Raw genomic sequence first — 17101 nt, 5'->3', positions numbered from 1 at the left:
CGGACATGTGATAAGAATGGGAGAGGATAGGCTACCAAAAAGAGCACTGAATGCTAGAATGCAGGGAAAGAGACCGGTTGAAAAGCCAAGAAAGCGCTGGGAAGACACAGTAAACAGCGACGCACAAGCCCTTTTAGGAGTCCGTGTATGGAGAAGAGCAGCCACAGACAAGCAAGGGTGGAGGCAAAAAATAAAGGAGGCCAAGGCTCAATTTGGGCTGTAGTGCCGTAGAAGAAGAAGATATACCCTATTCCACGTATATACGACTGTTTGGATTATTTCGACAACGAATATTTTAACAGTGCAACATATGAAGAACGAAAGTAAATTGCAAATTACCTTGTTGTTTATTGGAATAATTATTATTAGAGCCATTTACTTTGGTACTTCTTATATTGGAGACTAAAATATTCATTGTCGCGACAACCCAAAATAGTCGTATATTCGTAGAATGGCCCCTAGTACACATTTAAGTTTTACTAATCTTTATTTCAAGTTAATGTTAAGAATAGAACGTTACGCTTACGGAGATCAGTATTGCCAAACTTCTCGCGTACGGGTGGATACTCGACTGCCGATATACATGTACTATCTCCGCAATGTTCTATTCTAAACCTGAAACGCTCCATAGACTGTTGTGATCGTTATTTCTTATGTATCTTCTCGATCTTACCAAATGGTTTTATGATCCGCAGGTGACTCATATATATACTTTCTTTTCTTAGATCTTGATTATTGACTCTTGTCTACCAATTATATAGTATATAATTGGTAGACAAGAGTAGTAATTGATTTTTGATTGAGAATTAGTTTTGTATCTGTATATTTAGGTATCTCTTTATGTCTAACAAATTCTTAAGGAATATTGGTCACATTGGAAATGGACTTCTGGAGAACATCAGCTAGAAAATAAAGGCTTAAAAAAATACAAAATGACCAAATTAGAAATATAATGGCAGTCAAGTCAACGATCATAGATGGAATTCAAAGGAGACAACTGATCTGGTATGATCATGTAGAAAGAATGAACGACGCTAGGCTGCCAAAATAAATTTTAAAATGGACGCCAAGGGAAAGAAGGGGGAGAGGAAGGCCGAAGCAATCCTGGCTAGGCGGCATTCAGAAGGCAATGTCGGAAAGGAATCTTCACCCTGGCGAATGGAACGACGGACGAAGCTGGAAACTGGGAAACCGAAAGCGGAGAACGCTATAATAAACCGGGATAATAATAATAAAATAATCAGTCTCGTTTTATTCTTATTTAAGACATGTTATTCATATTGGCCTACTATTTTGTTACCTGTCTTCGAGTTATCGTTTCTTCCAGTCCTTACTTTTTGGCATCCCATCAATATAATTTCTCTGCGACTGTGTTCTGATCTGATCTATTTCTTCTTTTTTTTAAGGCTTTGTTAACAGTCAAAATTGCAACATTTTGATCCTATTCTTTGAAAATGAGGCTAGTCAAGGCAGTTACTGTTGCTCGACATCGCAACCTGATAAGAGAGTTCTTGCTGCCTAAATTGGATTATATTGATCTGGACGATATGTGGTTTAAACAAGACGGTACGACATGCCAAATAGTCCGTGAGATAATTCAATTACTGCACGAGTTCTTTGCTGGACGTGTAATCTCTGCAATCTTCCTATTTCAGTGATCAGAATATTCCCCTAGATCGTGTGATTGAACACCGTTAGATTTCTTTTATGGCGTTATTTGAAGTCAAAGGTCTACACCTACAATCATTCGTTTATTGAAGGACGAAATTCAATGTGGCATCAATGAAATTCATCACATTTATGCAAACTGGTGATGGAAAATTTCGACAAAGGAGTGCGTAGTATGTACCAGCAAAACCATGCAGGTCATTTGGTTGATGTGTCATTCCATAGCAACCCTATCCTATGTACTTTAGGATTTAGTAAAAAAATACAATTTAAGGAAAAAAGAGCGTTTTCTAATAAATTCAAATTTTTCGTTAATTTTACAAACACCCTATATTTGAACATATTTCCACAATGTTTAAAATAATTTTCAGACCGCAATTTACGAAAACCCACATGAGGTATCGCTAATGATCGCTATTATATCTGTAATGTAGGTAAACACAGTCATCATCAAAATTTCCCAGAGTTCGCTATTTTACAAATAAACTAAAATTATCGCTCGGTGTAATGAAAATAATTAAATCTGTTCCGACAATAATAATTATTAATTATATCGATAATTGGCGTAGGCACTTTTAATTTCTTTCTCTCCGCGATCTCCGCATCTGATTTTGCTGTAATCAAAGAAATAATGAACATTTTTTCCTAAGGCTACCATTGTGTTCGTGATACTCCTCCGACTAAGGAGATGTTCTGATAGATTACATGTTGTTGATAAGTTATTGTAAATAAGTATGTGTGAAATGATATTCAGTGCAATTAAAAAATATTAATATTGCAGAAAATATATGAAAAAATTATTTCTCTGTGTGGCAGCATAAATCCAACTCAAAAATATACTACTCTACAAATTAATGATATAAAAATATTAGAAGAACCGATGAACAGAATAAAACTAATTGTAATTAACAAGCAGGTCATGGAATTGGTAACAATTCACTGAGCCAAAAGGGTATAAATGCGCGTCTGACATGTAATAAATGCAGAGATGCTGAATAAATAATCAGCCACATCGTCTTGAAATGCTCAGCTACCAAATTCGCAGGCAGCATACAAGAAATCCACTAACTCACTCCCAAGGCAAGAGATTGGCTTCAATATAGTAACCTTCGATGTTAGTTTAATTTTAATTTCATATGCTCCATATCTGTGTATAGGGCAGTACGAGCCAAAGTAACGATAAACCTACAAAACGAAAAAGCAAAGATGATAAACAGTTGGAAACGCATAGTTTGGAATCCACCAAAGCAGTCAGAAGCAATCAGAAGTATACATAAAAAATATAGCCGAAACTTAAATTTTGCAGAAAAAGTGACACCACCAATAGCGAGAATATTAGCAAAGATAAGCTCCAAACAAAAGTTCCAATGGAAATAAGACGCAACCTAAGCGAGAAACAAAAGAGAAACAATATCTAAAAAATATCTAAAACTAAATAAAATAATTTCATATAATTTTTTTATTGTTATAATAACAGTAGAAGAAAACAAAAATCTAAGATCTAAAACTAAATAAAATAATTTCATATAATTTTTTTATTGTTATAATAACAGTAGAAGAAAACAAAAGTTGATATAATGAAAAGAGGACTTACACATATTAACAAAGAAATATAAAAGCTGAGAGACAATGGCGGAAAGACAACAAGAGCCAAATAGGACACAATTTTGTAAATGCCTCTATACCAACTAAAGCCCACAAGACAAACTCCCGGCATAAGAAAGGACCATCATAGTTCAGGGATCTGCAGTTCTTTTACCAATTTCAGTGTCAGAAGTAAGAGCAGCTTTAAAGGAAATGAAGCACTATCGATCGTCTGGTCGCTATATTAAGTATATAGGTCTGGATCCCGCGTATGAAAAAAAAATTGATTAATAGCAAGCTGAAAATTTGTTAATAGCTTAAGGGTGTCTAGTGAAACTTTGATATATGGGAACACTGGAACAGGGGCAGTTTTAATTGTGGAACAGGTTAAAAATTTGGAACGGTCACACCACGAAAACGGCACATGTATTTTGTCCGACAGAACAAACTTAAAATCTTCAAACAGAGATTAAACTCTCATGCAAAAATCAGACTGCTATTTATCACCAAATGGGCGTTTTAATGAGTGGAACATGTAGAATATGTCAAACGACAGGAATTATGACAGGTGATAAATAGCAGTCTGATTTTTGCATGAGAGTTTAATCTCTGTTCCGAGAGTTTAAGTCTGTTCTGTCGGACAAAATAAATGTGCCGTTTTTGTGGTGTAACCGTTCCAAATTTTTAACCTGTTCCACAATTAAAACTGCCCCTGTTGAAGTGTTCCCATATATCAAAGTTTATCCGACTAGACACCCTTAAGCTATTAACAAATTTTCAGCTTGCTATTAATCAACTTTTTTTTCATACGCGGGATCCAGACCTAATACGATTACACGAAGACACAGAAAAATTCAGCTTAGGTCGAAGGGTAAGACAAGGGGACAATATGTAACAACATTGTTCACAGCAGATCTGTAGTTAATATTTAAGAAAACTCACTGGTAAGATATCCGCATCAATATAGATGAAGAAAGATTAAATTATCGTAGGTTTGCAGATAACGTTGTGTTAATCGCAGACAACTTACAAGACACAATTTATATGATACATTAGCTTAGAACTCTAAGGGGAGCTGAATTAAAAATAAACTTTGAGAAAACTAATCTTATGACAAATCTCGTAATGAGCCGAAACATAAATATTGACAATAATACCATACAACAAACAGATACTTACAAATCTGGGATACGAGATTAAAATGAGTAGAGAAAACCAAAACACAAGAAAATGCAGTAAAAGACAGTAAAATCCTGAGGCTAACAGTATTTAGCAAACTAGGCCATATTCTAAAAAGTGTAATTTCCATGTGTCTTAAGCGAAAGGTTGATAACAAATGTGTTTTGTCGTATAACCTTATGGAGCACCAACTTTAACAGTGACTCAAAAATCCGCAAATAAACCGGAGTTACACAACGAGCCATGGAACGTACAATGTTAGAAGTGAGCTTTCGAGACCACATAACAAACCAACAAATCAGGCAATTATCAGGAGTTGAATTAAAGAAACAACGCTATGAATGAGTTAGAAATTCCAAAAAAACTCATATGTTTGATAAAAGTGACAATGGCAAAGATGCTATCAGCAGTAAAAATTCAAAACGACTCGTCAACACCATTTGAAATACAGAGGGACGGGGAGATGCGCTTCAGCTTTTTAATGTAGCCTTAGAGAAAGTTTTACGAGAGGCTAATTTAGATACAGTCAGTTCGCTAAACTTAGACACAACTGGCAAGTGATTTTAGCAAGTAATTTTGCCAATTTGGTAAGATTGGCAAAAAAATAATTACGAAATAGTTAATAATTACTAAATAGTTAGTAGTTTTACCAAATTTGGCAAAATTTGCACAAAACAAAAAAATTACCGACTAAAATCACTAGCAAGTTGTGTCTAGCGAACCGATTATAGCAGGGGAACAATATTTAATAGATCAGTCCAAATTCTAGCCAGACGACGTGGGCTTTATAACAAGAACCAGGGCGACAACTGCGGAAATCCTAACCGATCTAGTAGCAGAAGCAGAACAAATGGGGTTACATATAAATCAAAATAAAACCAAATTCATGGCGACTAACACAAACACAAGAGCTGGAAACGTTGACGCAGATCTAATCATCAATGACCAAAACTTCGAAGCGCTCAAAGAGTTCATATATCTAGGAACATCGGCTAACCCCAAAAATAACACATCTAAGGAAATAAGAAGGCGAATAATAATTGCAAACAGGTGTTATCATGGTCTATCGAAGTACTTATCTAACAAACGTCTGTCTCAAAAAACTCGTATAAGGCTGTATAGAACATTGATAGTTCCCGTTCTTACATATGGATCAGAGGCATGGACGCTAACTAAAACACATGAATCCGCTCTATCGATTTTTGAAAGAAAAGTGCTGTGCAAGATATTCGGAGCCGTGTGTGAGAACGGAATATGGAGCCGTAGATATAACTTTGAACTGCCGAATATCTACAAGCATACGTTTGGAGGAAAAGATATTATCACTGTAATTAATCGAAACCGCCTGCAGCGGGCAGGACATGTAGCCCGGGCCCCTGAATCGAATATGATAAAAAAGATTCTAACAGCTCAACCCGTGGGAATGAGAAAAGGGGGTAGACCAAAGTTGATGTGGATGAACGGGGTAATACAAGATGCCGAGAAGATCAGTCGGCAACTGGAAAATGCAAGCAAGGAACAGAACAGAATGGCCTAGAAAGCTTGAGAAGGTCGAGGCCCTCTAAGGGCTGTAGCACCAAGATGATGATGAATTAAAGAATCACGACGCTTAAGTGGGAATGGACAGGGCACTTAGCTAGAACACAAGATGGACGGTGGACAAGACGAATCAGAGAATAGAGGCCTATTGAGAAATTTCACTCCGTGGAGAAACTATAAAAAGCAGCAGAGAACGACCACCGACGACTAGATGGACCGAAGACATAAAAAGAGTAGCGGGAAATTGGTTACAAGCGGCTTACTGTAGAGAACATTGGAAAGAACTGAGGGTGGCCTCTGTGCAGGAGTGGACACGATTGGACCATTGATGATTTAATTATAAAGGATATAAAATGTCTTTTAATATAAAAAACAGTAGACTCTATGTTATACCGGTATAATCTCCAATCTTAAGAAAACTGGAAGGTGAAACGAAAGATTTATTTAATAGTCTTCAAGAGTTAATGGTAATTATTAGATATTTTAATATAAAGGTAGCAATTAAGAGCATAGACTATGCAAAATAATGATTTAATGAAGACACAAAAAGTATCAGAGAATACCTCATCATACGCACACTTCATAGAATACATAAAGTCTACAGTCCATAACAGTCCACAGTCTTATCCGACAAGAACAGAAGAACTAACAGGCGTAATATCTAATATAAGAACGAGAACCACATCAAAAAGACTGGTAGCTAAGTTAGTGCGGGACAAATCTCCGAAGGAGCAATGAACTATCGGGGACCAGCCAAAAAGATGAAATGATAAAATCCCATTAATACTAAAAAATCAAACGAACGCCAACAAAATTGAATCGTATAGCAATGAAGATAAACTCACATAATTTAAGAGTAGCAAACTACCACCAGTCAAAACACAACCTGGAGCAGATATATCATCTAATCATAATCTCTTAGTAGCTCACATAAAAATTAGAATGAAAAGAATAGGAAAAACAGTAAAAGAAGAAAGAACTGCTATTAGTGCACTAAGAAATCCAGAAATCAGAGAAAATATTAAAGAAAGAATTAACGAACGTCTAAACACCGTACATATTGAAGGGGAATATAAAGAAAAAATATAAAAAAAACTGGAAAAAAATAAAGGCTGACTTAATAGAACCTTCAAAAAAGTATCTACGTAAATCTAAAGAAAAGAAAAAAGATTGGATGACAGACGAAATACTAAACTTAATGAACAAAAGAAGAGTATATGAAAACAAAAATACGACGCTTCTATCAACATTCGTGACTATACCGAAAAAGAGAAACGCCAGACAATGTTGCGAACTCCGTACCATCCGTCTAATGTGCCACATACTCAAAGTATTTCTAAAGATTATTCATCGTAGAATATACAAAAAGTTAGAACAAGACACTGGACAAACTCAGTTCGGATTTAGAAATGCTCAAGGAACCAGGGAAGCATTATTTGCAGTAAATGTGCTAATACAGAAATGTTTAGATGTAAACCAGGACATCTATGTCTGCTTCCTAGATTATAACAAGGCATTCGATACGGTGAAACTTAATCCGTTAATAAAACTACTCAGAACAAAGAACATCGACACACGGGATATAAGAAAAATAAATAATCTGGATTATGAACAAGAAGCTGTCATAAGAATAAATATTTTAAACACCAATAAAATAAAAATCAAAAGAGGCGTTAGATAGGGCTGTGTCTTGTCGCCATCACTGTTTAATGCATAATCAGAAGAAATATTCAAAAAAGCATTAGAAGATGAAATAGCAGGCATAAAAATAAATGGCCTACCCATATGTGAAATTAGATACGCCGATGACACAATACTAATAGCAGAAACTATTAGAGATCTACAAAGAATTTTAGATAAGGTTGTTGCAACGAGTGAAGAATTTGGTCTGTCACTAAACATAGAGAAAACGAAATTCATGGTTATACCAAAGAAAAATATTAGAAACATCAACCTACACGTAAATAATAAGAGGATAGAACGAGTTCAGAATTATAACTATTTAGGGACAAACATTAGTGAAACAAACGATTATACCAAAGAAATTCGAATTAGAATAGAAAAGGCTAGAAGTGCATTCACTAATATGAAACTAATATTATATAGTAGAGACCTCAGCCTAAATTTTAGAAAGGGAGTAAGTACTTATGTATTTTCTGTTCTTTTGTATAGTGTAGAGACACGGACTCTCAATAAACAATGCCTCAATAGATTGGAAGCATTTGAGGTGTGCACGTATCGAAGAATGCTGAGAATCTCCTGGACAGACAGAATAACCAATGAGGAAGTACTAAGGAGAATACAGAACAGCAGGGAGATACTGGATTCCATCAAAATAAGAAAACTTCAATACTTGGGTCATACAACACGTGGTGACAGATATGAACTCCTAAAATCAATTATGCAGGGAAAGATTCAAGGAAGGCGCAGCATAGGTAGGAGAAAAATGTCCTGACTGAGAAATCTCAGAGAATGGATTGGATGCAGCTCAACTGAACTCTTTCGGGCTGTACTGTCAAAAGTGAGAATAGCAATGATGATTGCCAACCTTCGTCTGCAGACAATGCAAAATAATGATTTAATGAAGACACATAAAGTATCAGAGAATACCTCATCATACGCACACTTCACAGAATACATAAAGTCTACAGTCCACAACAGCCAACAGTCTTATCCGACAAGAACAGGCGTAATATCTAATATAAGAAAGAGAACCATATCAAAAAGACTGGTAGCTAAGGTAACGCGGGACAAATCTCCGACGGAGCAATGAACTATCTGGGGCCTGCCAAAAAGATGAAATGATAAAATCCCATTAATACCAAAAAATCAAAGGAACGCCAACAAAATTGAATCGTATAACATGAAGAAAAACTCACATAATTTAAGAGTAGCAAACTACCACCAGAATCAAGAATAAATAAATAGTCAAAACCCACTTCGTAAATTGTCCCGCTAAATCTTCATATTTTGAAATTAAAATTCAGTGGATAACAACTATAAAATTCATGGCTGTCTATTGGTAGATAATGGTAATATTTTATGATTCTAAAGTATTTCTTAAATATTGGTTGGTTCCTAAAATGTTTCTAAACATATTTGTATTGTATGTATACCAATAAGATATTTCCTCTTCTAAAAATATTTTATCTTTTATTCTATGTCTATCGATAAGTGACTTTCAAAAACCTGTCAAATAGATGCATGTTTATTCCGGCAGATGTCAACACATAACCTCACATTTGCACGTTGCATAAACCATAAACCATAAACCATAAACAAAAAATGATAAATAAAAAGACAGACACTGTTAATTTATTTAATAAAAATAAAAACACCAAAAAGAACACACCGTAAAATATTATGTAAGTATTTAAAAATCAAAAGTTTTTTAATTTTTCAAATTAGGGCACAAAATTATTTAAAATGTCACTAAAATTGAGTTTTAATAGGGATACATTACTTATAATTAGTGAATAATAGCAACAAATAACCTGGAGATGACCTGGTGGAAGACGCCTCCCCGTAGCCGACGCCCAAACACTCCACCAGGTCTCGATAACGACGCGCCCGACGCCTGAATGTGCCATCAACGACACCCTTCTCAATTTTATACCGCGGTATCTTGCCTCAAAGAGGGGGCAAACACTTTTTATTCCATCCACCAAGCCTTAGCTCATCTGCAAGTCGGATAACATACCTAATTATCAAGTTAATATGGCCATTCTGTATGGCCGATGGAAAGAGGTTTAGATTTGGTTCCTAATAAGAGAGAAAGAAGTCCCTTGGAGGCGGGAGTCAGAAAGAAACGGCAAGCATCGCCATCACATTGATATTATAAGTAAATTCAATAGCTGCATTCATTTGTAAACTACGGTCCCAGTACATTATTCAAGAAGGGCAGACCTCATGTATGTTTCATACAATTTAAAGCACAGTATTATATTTGGAAGTCGCGTCGTCAAACTCGGGGCTTTTCACTCGGAGAAAGAAGAATTTTTGTACGACGAAAGCCAATGATGACCGTTGTAGACACTCAGCCATATTTGTGACATACATAGATAAATAAAAAATCGGAATCCTTCGTCAAAGATTGGAGGAGCGTTGGGGTGGAGTGGGGTAAGGGTCGGATGCTGAATTATTACAGATATAACGAGGGATCAATGTGGTATTAAGGCAATATAAAAGGGATTGGGAGGAATTTAACGAAGGTAATAGCCTATATAACTAGAAATTGCCCATTTAGTGTTCTCTAATTCTGTTCGTATGTATTTGGGATAATAAAACGGTTGAAAATCTTTTAACAAATATCTACGAAGTTAAATAAAATGACTAAATAATATTATAAAGTTATAATCAATTTTAAATTTCAGAGTCATGTTTCGTCTCTCTGCATAATATGAGTGCATTTTCTGTGTCAATTCTTCTCGATCAGTAATGCAAGTAACACAATCGATTGTAGTAGCACAAAAAATAATTCATTGGTAGTTCAAATCAGTTCACTCAAACAAAATTTTATACAGCGATGATTAACATGCTAACTAAGTAGTCCTGTCGCCAAGGGGGTACAACGGCCTCCTTTATTCAGATGGACTTACCCAAGTTTTTTTATGTATTTTGACCCGTAGAACACGAATTTTTTGGGTAACAGTTGATCCGGATGTCGATTAGATTGTTACAAAGAACTTGAGGAATTACATAACAGCGATTTCTCGCAAATCAAAACATTTTTTTTGTATTTTTTGGATCATTCTAAGCAAAAAATGTTGTTAGAAGTTTCTTAGTAGGATGCATAGTTTTCGAAATAAACGCGGTTGAACTTTCAAAAAATCGAAAAATTGCAATTTTTGAACCCGAATAACTTTTGATTAAAAAATAAAATAGCAATTCTGCTTTCCGCATTTGAAAGTTCAAGTCAAATTTTATCGGTTTTGATTACAGCAAAACCTCCCTTAACCGAATCAATTGGGGGTGAAGCCGTTTAGGATAACAAGAATTTCGGTTAAAAATAACATTGTATTGTGTATTCTTCTTGTATTATATAACATAGTATTGGCGAGATATAGCTGCAAAACATTGTTGTCAAAGGAAAACACAAAAGAAAATAAAAGATTTCTTAAAAAAACCACTGTTAAACATGTTCATTTTCCTTAATTTTATTGCTTTTTTGAAATTTACTTTTTAATGATGAAATTATTGAAAATGTCAGCCATTTCGGATAAACGATGTTTCGGTTAAACAGGTTTCGGTTAACGGAGGTTTTACTGTATTTGCATTGCTAAAAATTTATTTTTTTATTGTTAAACAAAGCTATAAACACATAGTGTTTCCCGTGCCTAATCCATGCGTTTTAATTCATTCTAAGTAGAAATAGCCTCGCTTGCACTTGTACCTACTGTACATACTCATTCGATTTTAAATGGGAGATCATTGAAAACATCACTCAAGCACTATGTGTTTATAGCTTTGTTTAACAATAAAAAAATAAATTTTTAACAATGCACGTAATCAAAACCGATATAATTTGACTTGAACTTTTAAATGCGGTAAGCAGAATTGCTATTTTATTTTTTAATCAAAAGTTATTCGGGTTCAAAAATTGCAATTTTTCGATTTTTTGATAGTTCAACCGCGTTTATCTCGAAAACTATGCATCCTACGAAAAAACTTGTAAGAACATTTTTTGCTTATAATGACCCAAAAAATACAAAAAAATGTTTTGTTTTGCGAGAAATCGCTGTTATGTCATTCCTCAAGTTCTTTGTTTATAACAATCTTATCGACATCCGGATCAACTGTTACCCAAAAAATTCGTGTTCTACGGGTCAAAATACATAAAACAACTTGGGTAAGTCCATCTGAATACAGGAGACCGTTGTACCCCCCTGGCGACAGGACTAAAGGGACAAACAATAAAAGATTGCGCCCCAAAGCTGGGTCTAATGTATAACCTGTGCCAAGAATGAACTATTAAAAAATCAAAGGTTATGAATGGATTTTTCCAGCACAAAATTTGTAGATACAACCAAAGAAAAAACTGCACAACAACATAACAACAAAACTAAAAACAAATAACGTAAGAGTCTATCGTAGTACAGAATTTAATTTTGATCACAACATATTGGGAGCTAAAACTTACAAAACTATAAAAAGAATACCACACAAACCGAGAACAAAAATAGTACCGTATCTAAATCTAAGGCAATAAAATATACTATTGATAGCTTAACAGATTTACCTATACAATTTCTCTATAAGATAAGCCTGGCTGCAAAACTAGGAATTCGAGATGAACTAAAACCTAAAATGACAGAAGGGAAGTACCAGTTAGTGAAATAATGCCTACACCGAGCAGTAACGGAGGCTTTGAAATATTTGGACAAAAGCTCAAAAAAATCCGAATTATTCACAAATGGGATAAAAGACACAGAAAATCCAAAGAAGAAGACCTATGACTTGGTTAAGAAAAAAATATCCATACTACAGAAAAACCTCGTAAATCCACAAGGAAGAATTTCCTGTAACTGGCTGTATACCATTAATTACAAGTATAATTTAATAAAATGTTTTTGTCCTGGTAAAAGTTATATTAGTTTAAAAAGCCTGCTCACAGGCAAGTGACCAGTTGCCTGTCACCTGTTATAACACAATGACCTAATTAATTAACCCACTTACCACGTGTGAGAGTCATATTATGTTGCCCTAAAGCCACATCCATAGGAATTTTATCCATCCTTTGGATTTTACGATGTTTACATTTATATGAGACTTTAAGTCTATTTTTAAAAGGTTTCAACCTTTGTATTTTTGGGTGGCTCACCATGTTCTTGTAACATCGATGATGATCTTGTTACAGAGCGAAAACGTTTTGTTTCTATGTTTGTAACCCTATAGGGGCTTTTTAAACTAATTTACCTTTTACCAGGACAACATTTTTTTATTAAATTTTACTTAAAAACTTATGTATCACATAACAGTCTAACTAAAAGAATATCTTCACAGAAGAAAAACGAACTCTGGGAACGAGAATGTGAAAATGTGGAGAGATACCTAAGTAGGAAGAAACCAGGAAATATAAGAAATGTAAGAAAAATTAAAAATATTCGAAACGAAAATCCTGAGACGAATTATGGGCCCCATAAGACTGGAAAACGGAGAAATGAGAAGAAGAATGAACCATGAACTAAGAGACATAATGAGGGGAGAAGATATAGTTAGATTTGTTAAAGGGCTGAGATGGCTGGAACATGTAGAGAGAAGGAAAAACGTCCTATTAATTAAGAATATTGACCAGATGGAAGCCAGAAACTGATAGACCAAGGTGAAGACACAGAGAGAAATGGGAGGACCACGTCATGATAGATATCTCAAAAGAGATATCAAAACCCTGAAAGTGAGAAACTGGATGGAACTATGCATACATCGAAATGAGTGGAAGAAAATTGTAACGAAAGCAAAGTAATACAACAAACTTTGACAACACTCAAGCAGAATACGAAGTGATTCACTGGAATGAGCGAATCGGAGAGCTTAAGCAAGAGCGGCAAACATCCCATCCGGAAGGAAAGGCCTTGATGATGATGATTATTTCGTATTCTTTGCCAATTTCTCAAAATATTTCCGTACTCTTATTCTTCTGTATCCATGATATTCTAAGCTGTAACGTTACAAACGTCACATCTTTGATATTTTATTTTTAAATAATTATTTTATTTTATTTTCTTTAATATTTCATTAACAATAATTTTCTTCTATTTGTTTTACCAGTTTTCTTCGTTAAAAACTCGTTGGCGCCCTCTTTTATTATCCCTTTTATTACCCTCTTTTATTATCTTCTATTTAATATATCTCTTTTCATCTAACATCTAAATCATCATACTGAACGTACCCTGTGCATTCTTACTCTGTAAGTATCTCTTTTTAATACGGAACATGCCCGCCACTGCCTATGTCGCACTGTCATGAAAGTGACACTTCATCCCTACTCGCTGTCATTTCAATTCTACAAATGGCGGTGGTAATCTTATAAAAGGCATGTAATGTGAAAAATAAATCATTTTTATTCAAATCATCTTTCTCTTGGGGTAAGAAAATCATTATTATTTTTTCCTTTAATTACATTTCTCCATCTAACAGTCTTTCTAATGTTTTATTATATCTAACCTAACACCAATGTCAAATCATGTGTTCTGATATTTTAGTTTTAAATATTTCTTTCTAATTTACATGTATGCACGTTTAGTAATCAAATTTTAACTATTGTCCTGATCTAAATTCCATTTAATTTACCCTTACCATCTACTATTTTTGGATACTATTTGGCAAAGGTACAATTTGGTTTTCTTCTTGATGATTGATATGTGTTTAACTCTTCTAGTTTTTGGATAGAAATCAACCTTTCTCCCTTCGGGAGCTTCAAGCTATCCACACCGGTGCTGGAACTAAGGCTGACACAATGGAGACCAATAACTAGACTGCAACAACTAACATCTACAGCTGCAGGGACCTAGGGCCACAACATCTGCCCAGGTCCACAAGAAGTCTACAGCAGTACCATACGACATCAAGAAGTTACCATCGAACCAGATACCAAAAGCCATAAGTATAATCCAGAATTGTTAGTTTTTCGCAAGAATTTGAATATATTTGTTAATGCACGTAATAAGTCATATTTCTATTATATCTTTATTGAACAATAAACATGATTAGTTAAAACTATTGTTTTGTGTGCTTTCATTCCAAACTTTCATAGTTCATTTCTAAGATTAGGACAAGACGAACACACACCTGAGTGACTGAGCTAAGCTGAGGGTGTAGCGATGGCTATCTTGGATGATCGAGGTAATATTTTCGAATGTTATTTCAATTAGCTGATGTAGTCCATCGCGTATTTCGTTTCAAAGCAACCTTATGTAACACCAAATTTCAAGTCGCTGTAGCTTATTTATGCATTCTTGCCTCAGTTTTCACTGTGTTCAGCTTTCCATAGTCCACATTGTAGTATCGAAAACACGTAACATCTCATAGCTCTTATCTTCAGTTCTAATAAAAGGCCTTTCATGCAGAGAAAATTGTTTTCATTTTTACAAACGCATTTCTTGCTATTTCTATTCTGACCTTTATTTCTATTTTTCTGTTTTTCTCTTTAGATAAAAAGACTTCTGGTATTGTTTTAGATAAACAATTACAACCAAATCAGACATCAAATCCGTTCAACTAGCACAGATCTAAAACTAATTTTCAAATCCTAAATTAAAAATTCTTGGCAAAATCAATGGAAGAGATAAATCTCGAAAATATACAATATACAATCTACTATCTAAACCTTTCAGCTACCTATCTTAAGTAAAAGAGACGAATTAATCGTTCGAAGGCTAACAATTGATGTTCACAACGTGTTTGTAGACTTCAAACAGGCATACGACTTAGTCAAAAAGAACAGACTATACTATATATTGGCTAAATTGGCAATACCACACAAGGTAATTAGACTCATTAAAGTCACAATTACGAAACTTAAGCATGTGTACTAATACAAAACCACCAGAGAGACTTTTTCAAAATCTCGGAGGAACTGAAACAGGGAGATAGATGGCCCCAACATTGTTCAACCTGGCACTGGAGTATGCGGTTAGGCAAATACAAACTGGACGAGGAAACCTACTTATTAACAGAACAGTTCAACTGGGCGCTTATGCCGATGATATTAATATTATGAGTAGAACATCAACAGGAGCAAAGGAAACATACGCAGAGTTAAAAACTTAAACGAAAAGGCTAGGTCTGGAAATTAACAAGGAAAAAGCAAAAATAATGATACAGACGAGAAGAAATATAGTCCCACAAAACATATATGAAGATGCCATTGAAACGGTTGAAAAGTTTACATACCTAGGAGTAGAAATATATGCCGACAGATCAGAAGATGGAGAAATACGGAAGAGAATAAGACAGGCAAACAGAGCTTATTTTATCCCCTCCCATATATTTTGGTCTAAAAGTGTGCACCGAAGTATAAAGATGAGAATCTATTAAACCTTAATTCGACCAATAGCATGGCTATGGCAGTGAAGCATGGGTCCTGAAAGAAACATCCAAAAACAAATTTGACACATTCGAAAGGAAAGTACTGAGGAGAATACTAGGATCTGTGAGGAAAAACGGAATCTTCAGGCTGGGATAGAACGAGCTTTATCAACTTTATAAGGAAGCAGCCCTGTCAGACTTCATTAGAATATAAGGATTGCAATGGGACGGACATGTAATAAAAATGGAAGAGGATAGGCTACCAAAAAGAGCACTGAACAGTGAAGAGCAGTTGGAATGCCAAGAAAGCGCTGGGAAGACACAGTAAGCAGCGATCCACAAGCCCTTTTAGGAGCCCTTGTATGGAGATGATCAGTCACAGACCAACAAAAGTGGAGGCAAAAAATAAAGGAGGCCAAGGCTCAATTTGGGTTGTAGTTCCGTTGAAGAAGAAAGCTAAGAATTGATCACACAAGGCTGACACATGGAGACCTCACGGCTTCGGAGGGAGCACTTGTCTGTGAAAAGTGTAGTGAATCAATAACCGTTCAATATATTTTTAGATAGTGTATAGTATTTTAGTTCAATCAGAGAGTGCAGCAAGCGTCTATACCGGTTTCGGGACTTTTCTGCCCCTGGTCAGTAGACACATATGCTCTTCTCTCTGACTGAACCAGGATACTCCGACATGTGCAGTCTCGGATTGCAACGAATGAAATGGCTGGGATGCCGTAGCGACATCTACTAAGAAAAAGACAAAGTTTTCAATCTAGTAACACATAAAACAATATTAAAATATTATTCTACGTCCCATCAGATTGAAAACAGTGGGAACCTTCTCTGCTTACAACCTCCGTGGCTTCTAAAAAAATACAAGCCATACGGATGCCAAGACTATAGGAAAATGAGGGAATTTTACAATATCTAATTCTCAACTGATCTGCTCAGCGTGGTCAAAGCTCCAACGAGAAGGTTTCTCGTACTGAAGGACGTACTCCAAGTAAGGTTTAAGTTTACTTTATCCATCGCATGTAGATATCACAGGAAATGAAAATTCAGATCAAGCGGCTAAAGAGGCATCCCGTTCTGATATTTCAAAAGGAAG

This window comes from Diabrotica virgifera, chromosome 1 (assembly GCF_917563875.1).
Source record: "Diabrotica virgifera virgifera chromosome 1, PGI_DIABVI_V3a".
NCBI classification, from domain to species: Eukaryota; Metazoa; Arthropoda; class Insecta; order Coleoptera; family Chrysomelidae; genus Diabrotica; species Diabrotica virgifera.
This window is presented reverse-complemented; position numbering follows the sequence as displayed.